The sequence below is a fragment of the Ursus arctos genome, unplaced genomic scaffold (genome assembly GCF_023065955.2).
Source record: "Ursus arctos isolate Adak ecotype North America unplaced genomic scaffold, UrsArc2.0 scaffold_20, whole genome shotgun sequence".
Classification (NCBI taxonomy): Eukaryota; Metazoa; Chordata; class Mammalia; order Carnivora; family Ursidae; genus Ursus; species Ursus arctos.
Window position 1 is genome coordinate 35,481,625 of NW_026622875.1, and position 12,957 is coordinate 35,494,581.

Here is a 12,957-nt window from a genome sequence, read left to right on the forward strand (position 1 = left end):
GATATATGCTATTATGCCTGTTAATAAATGGAGAAATCATAATTTGGAATGGTTAATATTGCCCCCAAGGTCATAAACCTACCAAGTGATGGAACTAAAGGTAAAATCCAGATAGTCAGATGCTCTCAGTGAAGGAATAAATTTCAAGGCAGAAAATAATGACTAGTTTCTCACTGCAATGAGGTATGTTTCCATTAAACCTTGAAATAATTCATCTGTCCATAAATATAGGTAATTAGAATATACCTTGGGAGGATGTGGCCTTAAAACATAGCCCCTAGCTCCGTTTCTATGCTGGAAAATTTGGTTGTCAGTATTGAATATTCAGAAGTTATTTCCCTCACAGGCCAAAACCATTTTAAATCTTCTGAAAAAGATAAACAGCAAATTCTAAAGTAAGATCCTTTATTTACTAGTGATTGTGCACATTTTCTTGCCATTTGTAGTCTTTTTCCTGGGCTCTTTACTTTTCTTATTGATCAGCACATAGCAGACATTAAATGCTGCATTGAATGAATGAATGAATGAATGAATGAATGAATGAATGAATATCACTGCCACTCTATCTTGGGCAACTGTTTAAGACCTAGTGACTGGTGGTTCTGATCCTTGGCTATTTCAGTTACCTTTTGCTGCCTAACAGGTTACCCAAAACTTAGTTGGTTAAAACAATAACAATTCATTATTTCTCATGTTTCTACAGGTTGATGTATTCAGCTGGGCAGTTTTTCTGCTCTGCATGGTATTGCCTGTATCACTTATGTGGCTACATTCAGTAAGGAGCTGGACTGGGGTACCTCAGTGTTCTTCCACATGGGCTATCTCTATCTAATCTTCTAGGAATTCTACACATGGCCTCTCCATGCAGCAGAGTATCCTCGACTTCCATGCAGCAGCTGGGTTCTAGAAGAAAGTATTCCAAGAAGACCAGCCTCAAAATGCAAACATTTACCAGGTACTCATATGGTTGAACCCAGACTCAATGTGGGAGGGGACAATAGCATGAATCTAGGAGGTGTGATTCATTTAAGCCACCGGTATAATAGTCTAGTCCATAGGCCAACTTGTTTCCACTTCCCATCTCTTTGGTATGAATTGGTCTGGAATAGTAGAATTCTAACTGTCAGGATCCTTTTAGTTAGAAGTAACAAAAATTCAACTCAGACAAACTAAAGCCAAAACCAAAATATACGGACTCATGTAATTATAAACGCAGGCATAGTTGGACCCAGGTGCTCCAATATTGTGTTTGGGACTCCCTTTCCCTCCATGTCTTGGCTCTGCTTGAGTCCATGTTAGCTTTATTTTCTGAAAAACAATTGCCACGTGATGAAAAAAAAATCAACAATCCATGTTTGAATGGTTTTCATAGCCCACAATCTCAGGAGCGAGCCCTTATGACTTTTGATTTCTTCAAAGAAACTATTTCCAGTGAGCCAGTGGAAAGGGTGTTTTAGTCCATTTTTTACTGAAAGAATGGTGGCACCAGTTGCTATTGCTGTATAACAAATTGTTATAAAACTTAAGTGGCTTAAACTCATATAAATAAACATAAAATAAATTCATTTTATTATCTCATGGTCCATGTGGGTCAGAAATTGGATACTGGTTCTATTGGGCAGTTCTGGCTCAAGATCTCGAGTGGTGATAGTCATACAGTGATTGGAGCTAGAAGTGAGGTAGGGGTGTGGGGTCAGCAGGAGCAGATGGGAGCGGGCCAGGTATCTCCCTCTATGTATAGTTTCAGGGCTTCTCCACGTGGTCTCTCCATATGGGATAATTTGAGCTTCCTCACAGCATGATGGCCTGAGGGTAGGTGGACAGCTTACGTGGCTGCGCAGACCTCCAGCATGAGTGTTCTAACAATTGAAGTGAAAGATGCATCATCTTTTGTGTCCTAGACCCAGAAGTCATGCAGCATCACTTCTGCATTCTGTTGGTTATAAGTGAGACATAAGAGATTCAAGAGAAGAGGAATTAGACTCCACCTTTTGTCAGTGGGGCAAGTATCTGTAAGAACACGTGGACTGAGAAATATTCTTTCGGCCATCTTTGGAAAATATAATCTGCCACAGCAGCCTTGCTAGGGCTCTGGCTTGATGCAGGAGCTTCAGTTCCAATGTATACCTTACGTGGGCCCAGCTTATCATGATGTCATGCTACAAACAGGTTTCTCCGATTTCAAATTACCTCTTTGTTTCAAGTATCCAAGGATTTCCATTTCTTTTTTTAGAGATATGATTTAGTTGTGTTTCTGTTCTCATATTTTATCCATCAGGCCCATGTGTTAGTAGTGGGAGGAGAAACAGTGTTAGCCCAGTTCATATGCCCAAAACTGGATTTCAACTCTGTTCCTTGTCTCCGGAAACTTCAGTACCATTTGGCAAAGATTGCCACCAAATTTAAATTAAGTTTATTCTCAAGTTTTAAATTGAGAGAATAAAGCACATGAACCTTTTTAGTTCTCTTGTCATGAACCTCTTTAGTTCTCTCTTAAACCCAAATATAAGAAGTACAATGAGTCTTGAGCAAAATAGAGTCATACATATATGGCAGTGAACTACAGAACATAAAAAATTTGAAAAAGTCTTGAAAACAAGAAGAGAGAAAAGATATATGACTTACAGAAAAACAATTAGTCAGAAATCAGTTATTTCAAAAGTAACAAGGTGAACTAAAATACAGCGAATATTGCCAACATGTTGACCAACAATAATTATCGATTAAAATTCTATACTGAGCTAAAACATCACATGACTGAAAATGAAAACAAAACAGACAGATTGAATTAATAATCGTTAAGCCATGGCAGAAAGAACTACTGAAAAGGAAAGGAAGGAAATTAAATCCAAGTGAGCAAGTGAGTTGTAAGAAGCAATGATAAGCATAGAAATCATAAACATATGGAGCATAAATCAGTTCATTCAGAAGTTCTTTCAAGTCATTAAGGTACAAACTAAAAGGTAGAATGGCCCTGATACATTTCTGATACATTCCTGATACATTCCTTTCAGCATTTATCTGATCTACTGGGTGGTGGTTCATACAAGTGCCAACCCTTGCAGAAGTGACCATGAGATCCTGTTACTATACATTAGACATCTCTATTAATTATGACAGTAAAGACGTACAGATAGTTACATGCAAACTAAACTCTCAAACAGGTAATATAAAATATCTGTGATTGAGGGGCGTGCGGGTGGCTCAGTTAGTTAAGTGTCCAACACTTTATTTTAAAACAAACTAAAAGGCAAAGAGGAAAGGAAAAAAAAACAAAACATCCAAGAACTGAGGGACAGTTTTATTTTCAAAAGGTCTAATATGTGTGTAATTTGAATACCAGGAAAGAAAAGAGAGAGAGAGAAAAGGAGGAAGGAAGGACATCAATATAAGTTCATTTTTAGTTTCATGTAGATATAAATGTTCACACATAGAAATATTGTAAAAATGTATATGTACACAGGCTAAGATACACCTGTATATTTGCTTGCTCTATTAGCTAAAAGGGCATGGAAGCAAGATAGGCCCATGGCAACTAGCACGCTTAGTGCTCAAAACTTGGTTTCCAATACCATTTACCACTCAAAGGGCTGGTTAGGATTCTTCGGAGAAATGGCTAATTCAATGACTAGAGCAGAAAATACACAAAAAGAGCCTAGAGCATTTCTGTAATGCCAGAAAATTAAAAAATACTAAAACATAAACAAAACCACTGGAAAATTTTGAGCAAGAAAATAAAGCAACGTTGAGTTATAACTCAACATATAAAGATCTACGATATAAATAAACAAATGGGGAGGGGTGGACAAATCTACACAGAAATATTGAAAATAATTTACATAGATACTCTGCTCTCGAAGAGATGGAACATAACTTCCCACTTCTTAAGTCTGGGCTCTGCACAGTGACTTCCTTCCAAAAAGTACAGTACTGAAAAGGGGGGAAAGAGTAATTTGATAGCAGAGAAACTTGACAAGTATTACCTCAGACAGGTAATCAAGGTTAACATCAACAATGACAAGTGATGGTGATAGTATGTTCCTTAGATATGATGTGATGAGAAGGGTACTTTACCTGTATGGTCTCCCCCCAAAACACAAAACCACGGTCTGATCATGAGAAAAAAATCAGACAAATCTCAACTGAAGGGCATTCTACAAAATACCTGACTAGCGCTTCTCAAAACTTCCAAGTTCATCGGAAACAAGTGCTGTCTGAGGGATCTGTCAGAGCCAAGAGGAACCTAAGGAGACATGTCAACTAAATGCAATGTGGTATCCTGGATGAGATCCTGGGACAGAAAAACGACATCAGGTAAAGGCTAAGGAAATCTGAACATGGACTTCAGTTAATAATTTATCAGTATTGGTTCATTAATTGTAACCAGTGCACCACACTGATGTAAGAAGTTAATAATAGGGGAAACGGGGGGGGGGGGGCAATATTTATCTTCATAAATTTTCTGTAAACCTAAAACTGTTTTAAAATTGAAAGTTTAGGGGCGCCTGGGTGGCTCAGTTGGCTCAGGTCATGATCCCAGAGCCCTGGGATCGAGTCCCGCATCCAGCTCCCTGCTCAGCGGGGAGCCTGCTTTCTCCCAGTCCCTCTGCTGCTCCCCCTGCTTATGTGTGTGTGCTCTCTCTCTGTCAAATAAATAAATAAATAAAATCTTTTAAAAAAATGATGGACATCTCTTTAAAAAATAAAATAATAAAAAAAATTAAAAGCTTATTTTTAAAATTAAAGTGGGGGCGCCTGGGTGGCACAGCGGTTAAGCGTCTGCCTTTGGCTCAGGGCGTGATCCCGGCGTTATGGGATCGAGCCCCACATCAGGCTCCTCAGCTATGAGCCTGCTTCTTCCTCTCCCACTCCCCCTGCTTGTGTTCCCTCTCTCGCTGGCTGTCTCTGTCTCTGTCGAATAAATAAATAAAATCTTTAAAAAAAAAAAAATAAATAAAATAAAATTAAATTAAATTAAATTAAAGTGAATGCTACCAAAAGAGAGAATATGTGCACACATGAGCACAGAATAGAAGGAATGTAAATAGTGAAAAGTCCAAGGTGAGTATGAACCTGGAGGGTGAATAGTTGAGAGCTGATCTGCGTAAAACATAGTCACAGAATCGCCAGAAGACTTAAAGCTTTGTCACTCCAGGGGAAACTTTAGAAATGCAGAGTCCCAGGCAGCAACCCAGGGACCTACCAAATAAGAACCTGCATTTTAACAAGATCTACAGATGATTTATATGCACATTAAACTTTAAAAGGCACTAGCTTAGTGGCTATCAATTATAAATTGCCTATCCTTACCTCCCCCGCAAAACCCTTCTACTAGTAAATCTCAAGAATTCAGCTTTTCTGATAGACACATTTGCTTACAAAAGTTGATGGACGTGCCTCGGAGTCTAATTATAAAAACATTTCTAACAGGACAGACTATAGCCTGGATCTCTGGACAAATACATTTTTTTTTTTTTTAGATTTTATTTATTTGAGAGAGAGAGTACAAGCAGGGGGAGCAGCAGAGGGAGAAGCAGGCTCCCCACTGAGCAGAGACCCCGATTGGGGCTCAATCCCAGGACTGTGGGGATCATTACCTGAGCCAAAGACAGACGCTTAACCGACTGAGCCACCCAGGCGCCCCTAGACAAAGAAATTCTTAATCTAAGTTCTGTCCTAGTTAACCATCCCTCTAACAACTTAGAGAGTTGGGATGGGGAGTGTCTTTTTAAAAAGCGAAGTGTGTACTGACCAGTTCCAGGTATTGATATACATGAGCTCACTCCAAAAGAGAAAGGAAAAGGCTTTTTCCTCTACCCAGGTGAAGGTGTGTTCACCTGAATCTAGAGTGGAGTATCAGGCAGAGTAATTACACGTGGAATAAGGACTATAAGCTCCAGATTACTCTCAGGAAGCATTTCTGAGTCTAAATGCACTTTTTAATTAGCTCTTCCAATAGCATCATGCTAATTGGCTAATTTGGAAATGATATGAGACCCTGTGTGCTTTAAAGAAAATCTGTTTGTTGATATATTTATTTGCACCTGAGACTGTCTTATTGCTGGCAGGACAGATATTATTAAAACAGAATCACCTGCTTATTTTAACCAGATTTTTTTAACGAACACACATGAATTGGATTATCCCTAGGGTTTCAGGAGGAAGTATTAGCATTTTGAGTGATGGGAAATTGCCACTTAGCTGGGAAATAAATGAGCTTTAAATAGATCCCATTATTTTTTACAAGGTTATTATTGTAAATGTTTCATAATAGAAGAAATGCCCTTCAAGTCTATCCTCATTGTTGGTTTATGATTGGGGTGTTAACCTCTAACTAGCCCGGCTCTTCACATCAAGCCATAGTGAGTTTTCATATTTTTACTCTATAAAATAAAATTATCTTTTATTGGTCCACATAATATTTCCAACAAGTTTCTGTATTTGTTAGCTATATTGTGAAGAAAAATGTATTAAGTTTGGATTTTTAAAGTTGTTATGGGTTTAATATATTTTACCATTAACAAAACTGTCCTGAACACTATAGAAACATGGATTCAGGTGAGAACATGGTGATATATTTGTATATTTATTTTTATCTCACTTGAATATTTCACACTGCTTTCCTTGTGTCACTAAGAGATGACACTTTATAATCCAAAGGAGCCTCCACTCTAGCTTACTATTTAAAATGTTCCTTTCCAGTCTAATTACTGCCACAAAATAACAAAAGAAGAAACTGTATGGATCACCCTGGATTTTGGAAAGTGCAGTGGTGAACAGTCTTCTGTCTCCCTTTTTAACATTCTCCTTTTTATTCAGAGTATTACTGAGCCTCCGCCGCTATTCCGCACTGTGGGCTAAAGCTCCTCACGAAGTTTGGAAATGCTAGGGTGCCCCCTACCGTTGCAAGTGGGGAAGCACATTCCTGTGCAGTTCCATTCAGAGAACAGAACTCTTCTGAAAAGGGTGTTTAACCAAAGTTCAGATTAGGCATGTTTAGTCACATGGTGGGTGGATGGAAGAAAGGAAGGGAGGAAGGGAGGCAGGGAGAAAGGGAGGAAGGGAAAGAAGGAAAACAGGAAACCTACCTGAGGATAATTTTTTTTCAGTATTTGTCAATTAAAAATTTTTTTTGTTTTATTTAAATTAAAGTTAGTTAACATACATTGTATTATTAATTTCAGGGTAGAATGTAGTGATTCATCAGTTGTATGTAATACCAAGTGCTCATTACATCAAGCGCCCTCCTTAATACACATCACCTAATTAGCCCATCCTCATGCCCACCTTCCCTCCAGCAACCCTGTATGTCTCTATAGTTAAGAGTCTCCCTCTCTGTTTTTATCCTATTTTATTTTTCCTTCCTATCCTTTTTAATTATTTTTTTCTGTTTTTTTAATTTTTGAGGAAGCTCCATACTGTTTTCTATAGTGGCTACACCAGTTCGCATTCCCACCAACAGTGCACCCAGAGGTTCCTTTTTCTCCACATCCTCGCCAACACTTGTTTGTGTGTGTTTGTGTGTTTATTTTAACCATTCTCACATATGTAAAGTGATATCTCATTGTGATTTTATTTACATTTCCCTGATGGTTAGTGATGTTGACCATCTTTTCATGTGTCTGTGGACCATCCTAATGTCTTCTTTAGAAAAGTGTCTATTCAGGTCCTCTGCTCATTTTTTAATTGGATTACTTTTAATTACATTTTAAATTTTATTTTATTATTAATTTTTTTGGTGTTAAGTTGTATAATATCTTTAAATATTTTGAATGTTAACCCATCATCTGATAAATCATTTGCAGATATCTTCTTTCATTCAGTAGGTTGCCTTTTCTGTTTTATTAATGGTTTCATTTCTGTGCAAAAGCTTTTTATTTTGGTGTGGTCTTAATAATTTAATTTTCCTTTGTCTCCCTTGCCAGAGTAGACGTATCTAGAAAAATGTATCTATAGCTGATGACAAAGAAATTACTGCCTTTGTTTTCTTCTAGGAATTTTGTGACTTTAGATCTGATCCATTTTGAGTTTGTTTTTGTGTATGGTGTAAGAAAGTGGTCCAGTTTCATTCTTTTCCATGTAGCTTTCCAGTTTTTTCAATACCATTTGTCTTCTTCCCACTGCCTATTCTTGGCTACTTTGTCATAGATTAATTGACCATAAAAGCATGGGTTTATTTCTGGACTCGTTATTCTGTTCTATTATCTATGTGTCTATATTTTTCCAGTACCATACTGTTTTGATTACTACAGTTTGGTAGTGTATCTTGAAATCTGGGATTGTGATACCTCCAGCTTTTTTTTTTTCCCCCAGATTACTTTGGCTGTCCAAAGGGTCTTTTGTGGTTCCATATGCATTTTAAGATTATTTGTTCTAGTTCTGTGAAAAATTTTGGTATTTTGTTAGGGACTGCATTAAATATGTAGATTAGTTTGGATAGTACAGACATTTTAACAATATTTGTTCTTCCAATCCATGAGCACAGAATATCTTTCCATTTGTGATTTCTTAAATTTCTTTCTTTATAGTTTCTTTCTTTATAGTTTACAAAATACAAATCTTTCACTTCCTTGGTTAAGTTTATCCCTGGGGGAATGAAACATGAGAGACTATGGACTATGAGAAACAAACTGAGGACTTCAGAGGGGAGGGGGGTGGGGGAATGGGATAGACCGGTGATGGGTAGTAAGGAGGGCACGTATTGCATGGTGCACTGGGTGTTATACACAACTAATGAATCATCGAGCCTTACATCGGAAACCGGGGATGTACTGTATGGTGACTAACATAATATAATAAAAAATCATTAAAAAAAAAAAAAAAGTTTATCCCTGGGTATTTTATTATTTTTTGGTGCAATTATAAGTGAGATTGTTTTCTTAATTTCTCTTTCTGCTAATTCATTATTACTGTATACAAATGCAACAGATTTCTGTACATTAATTTTATGTCCAGTGACTTCACTGAACTCATTTATCAGTTCTAGTAGTTTTTTGGTGGAGTCTTTAGGGTTTTCTATATATAGTATCATGTCATCTGCAAAGAGTCAAAAGTTTTACTTCTTCCTTACCAATTTAGATATCGTTTATTTCCTTTTCTTATCTGATTGCTGTGACTAGGACTTCCAGTACTACGTTGAATAAAAATGGTGAGAGTGGACAACCTTGTCTTCTTCCTGATCTTAGAGGAAAAGCTCTCAGTTTTTCACTATTTAGTATGATATTAGCTCTGGGTTTTTCATCTGTGACCTTTATTACATTGAGGTATGTAAACCTAACCTATTCTGTTGAGAGTTTTTATCATGAATAGATGTTATACTTTGTCAAATGCTTTTTCTGCATCTACTGAGATGATATCATTTTTATCCTTTCTCTTGTTAATGTGATGTGTCATATTGCTTGATTTGCAAATATTGAATCACCCTTGCATTTCTGGAATAAACCCTACTTGATTGTGGTGAATGATCTTTTTAATGTATTGTTGGATTTGGTTTGCTAATATTTTGTTGAGGATTTTTGCATCTGTGTTCATCAGAGATATTGACCTGTAATTCTCTTTTTTTCTGTGTTGTCTTTATCTGGTTTTAGTATCAGGGTGATGCTGGCCTCCTAGAAAGAATTTGGAAACTTTCCTTCCTCTTCTATTTTTTGGAATAGCTTAAAAATAGTAATCAACTCTCTTTTCTCCTCTGATGTCCTTATAATGTGAATGTTATTACCCTTGATGGTGTTGCTGAGTTACCTTAACCTAGTCTCATTTTTTTATTATTTTTCTTTTTCTTTTTGCTATTCAGCTTGGTTACTTTGCATTATCCTGTCTTCCAGCTCACTGGTGCATTCTTCCACCTTCTCTAATCTGCTATTGATTCCCTCTAGTGTATTTTTAATTTCAGTTATTGAGTTCTTGATCTCTGATTGGTTCTTTTTTTATATTTTCTCTTTGTTGAAGGTCTCACTGAGGTCCTCCACTCTTTTCTTAAGTCCAGTATCTTTATGACCGTTGCTTTAAATCCTTTATGAGGCATATTTTGTATCTTCATCTCACTTAGCTTTTTTATTATGGTTCTTTCATTTGGGACATATTCCTGTGTGTCATTTTGTCTAACTTCCTGTGTTTTCATGTATTAGTAAAGTCAGTTATGTCCTCTGATCTTGAAAGTAGTGCCCTTAAGAGGAAGATGTCCCATGGTATTCTATAATACAACAATGTTCCCTGTTCACCAGAACCAGGTGCTTCAGGGGTGTATCCTATGTGGGTTGTATGTGCCCTACTATTGTGTCTGAAACGCATTTGCCTTCAGTCCAGTCAGCTGGACTGGCCCACTTTGCCTGTTGGGGGCAAGGCTCAGTCCCCGTGCTGTTAAGAGGCCAGTCTGGGGCTGTCATGGGCTTATATTTGGATGGTGTCAGCAGTCAAACCAGATGGGCTGCCTTAAGCCCATTTGCTGGGGCCATAGTCACAATGAACTGCAGGGCACTCTCCCTGTGTTGTTCCTGGAGCAGCTTTCATTGGTGGGCAGGAGATGCAGACAAACCAGATGCCTGCCCCCAGTCCATCTGTGGGGGCTGCAGTAGCACCAACCTGCAGGATGCTATCCCTGCCTGTCCCCTGAGAAGACTTTGTTGGTAGGCGGTGTCAGCAGTCAGACTATATGCCTGCCCCCAGTCCATCTGCCTGGACTCCTGTGACCCCAAACTGCAGAGCATCTCACTGCGCTGCCCCCTGAGATGTTTTTATTGGTGGGTGAGCCCTGCAGTCAGATCATGTGCCTGCCCCTAGGCCATCTACTGGGGCTGCAGACATACTGATCGACAGGGCATTCTCTGCACTGCTAGTTAATAAGGTTCAGCTGCTGTGGCTGCAGTTGAACTAGTGTGTGGTTATCTTCTCCTCTCCCCAGGGCAGGAATCACTTTGCAGTGGTAATGGTCGCTGGGGCTGCTTGCAGGATGAGATGTGGCAGGAGCCACTTTAGAGACACCCGTGATGAGTAGGGCAGGTTGGAGGGGCTGGATCCACAGGAGAACAGGGCGCACAGTGTTCCCAAGGTAGGTAGTGCTTGCGCTGATTCCCACAGGTATCCAACTATCTAGGCTGGGGGGTGGGGTGGGAAATGGCACCCACCAGCTCTTTTGTTCTTGGAGAAGTCTCCTAAAGATCCCTGCCCCTCCAGCACATGTCTGAGATTAGTATATAAATCCTCTTAACAAACAAACACCTCTACCCATACTCCAGGTGCTTTTTAAACGGCTGCTTCTGTTCTTACCTCGCTGTGTGTGTAGGAGGGGAAGGAGGGGGTGGTTGTTTTGCCTTCTCTTAAGGATGGGGACTGTTTTCTTATTGCCCTTTGGCTCTCCCAGAGACAAGCCTGATGATTTTTAAAGTACCTGGAGTTAAGCGCCACTGGTTTTCCAAATGTTATGGGGATTAGTCTTCCCAGTGAAGGTCTCTCATGTTGGGGGTGCCTGTTTTGCCTGGTACTGGGTTGGCTTCTCTTCCTTCTCTATGCTTGTGGTGCCCCTCCCATGTGTGGTTAGTCTCCCTGGGAGTTTGGTTCCCAGCTGTCTCTGCCCCTCCTACCCTGTTCCATATGGCCTCCTCCCTATGATTAACTGTGGAAAGTTTGTTCTGCCACTCTTCAGGTCATTTTCTGAGTTGGTTGTACTGCTGTGCTTGTTACTAGGTGTGTCTGTGGAACTGAGACAAGGCGAGCCTAGCCTCCTACTCTGCCATCCTCCCAGAAGTCCTTAAAGGCTTTTTCCTGGGGCCCCTGGGTGGCTTAGTCCGTTAAGCATCTGACTCTTGATTTCAGCGCAGGTCATAGTCATGATCGCGGGGTGGTGAGATCAAACCCCACGTTGGGCTCCATGCTGGACATGGAGCCTGCTTAAGATTCTCTCTCTCCCTCTCTCTCTGCCCCTCCTCATGAGCTATAAATAAATAAACAAACAAATAAGGGCTGCTTCTTTAGTGACGGTACTGTGTATACAGTAAACAGAGGAAATGTTGGCTTTCACAAAAGATAAACTGGAAAGTTTTTAACTGCTCAGATGTTAGGAAAAACAACTTTTATAAAGCTACAAGGGGATCTTGGTGATACCACAAGCCATGGAGGTGTTGTCTCAGCCAGACATCTGGCAAGTCAACCCCAGCCAGCAGGCCTGTAATAGGCAGAGGCAGCCCCAGAGTACAGCCTGCTGCGATCTGACTGTACATTGCAGTTACAACACTAAATGTACTTGTGAGTGGCAGTGGCCTCAGCTGATAACGGATTGCCAAGGCCCAGTAAGAATAAAGTAAGGCAAGGATTCAATTCTAGAAAAGAGAGTCTTTCCATGTACATAAACCCTTTGGACTTTAGGTAGTGAAACTTTTAATCCATAAGTCAATTCAGATGCTTAAATCATGAGGCTCTAGTTTGGGTTTTTTTTGTTGTTGTTTTGTTGTTGTTGTTGTTGTTTGGTTGGTTTTTTTAGTAGGCTCCACATCCAGCACGAAGCCCAACCCAGGGCTTGAATTCACGACCCTGAGATCAAGACCTGAACTGAGGTCAAGAGAGATGCTTTACCAGCTGAGCCACCCAGGCACCCTTTGAGGCTGTAGATTTTAATTAACATTTACCCATATAGGCATCATTGGTCCATCACCCCAAAGCTATCTTGCATTCAAGGCAGGGAGAAAATTATCAATCAGCTTAACTTGGATTAATGTGGCTCAAGGATCACTCCAATCACATGTCCCACTCTGACTCTGATGATTTAATTCATGGGTAAAAGAACCTTCATAAACCGTAGGTTTCTGAATCCTGAGCAACTCCAACCCAAGAAACAATGGAAAGAGTCTTGGGCACAAGATTGCAGGAGCCCTCTCACAAGAGAATATTGACAATAGGCTGTGATGTAGCACCTACATCAGCTCTAGTCCCTAGAGGCTTCCATTACGTCAAGCTTGGGTCATG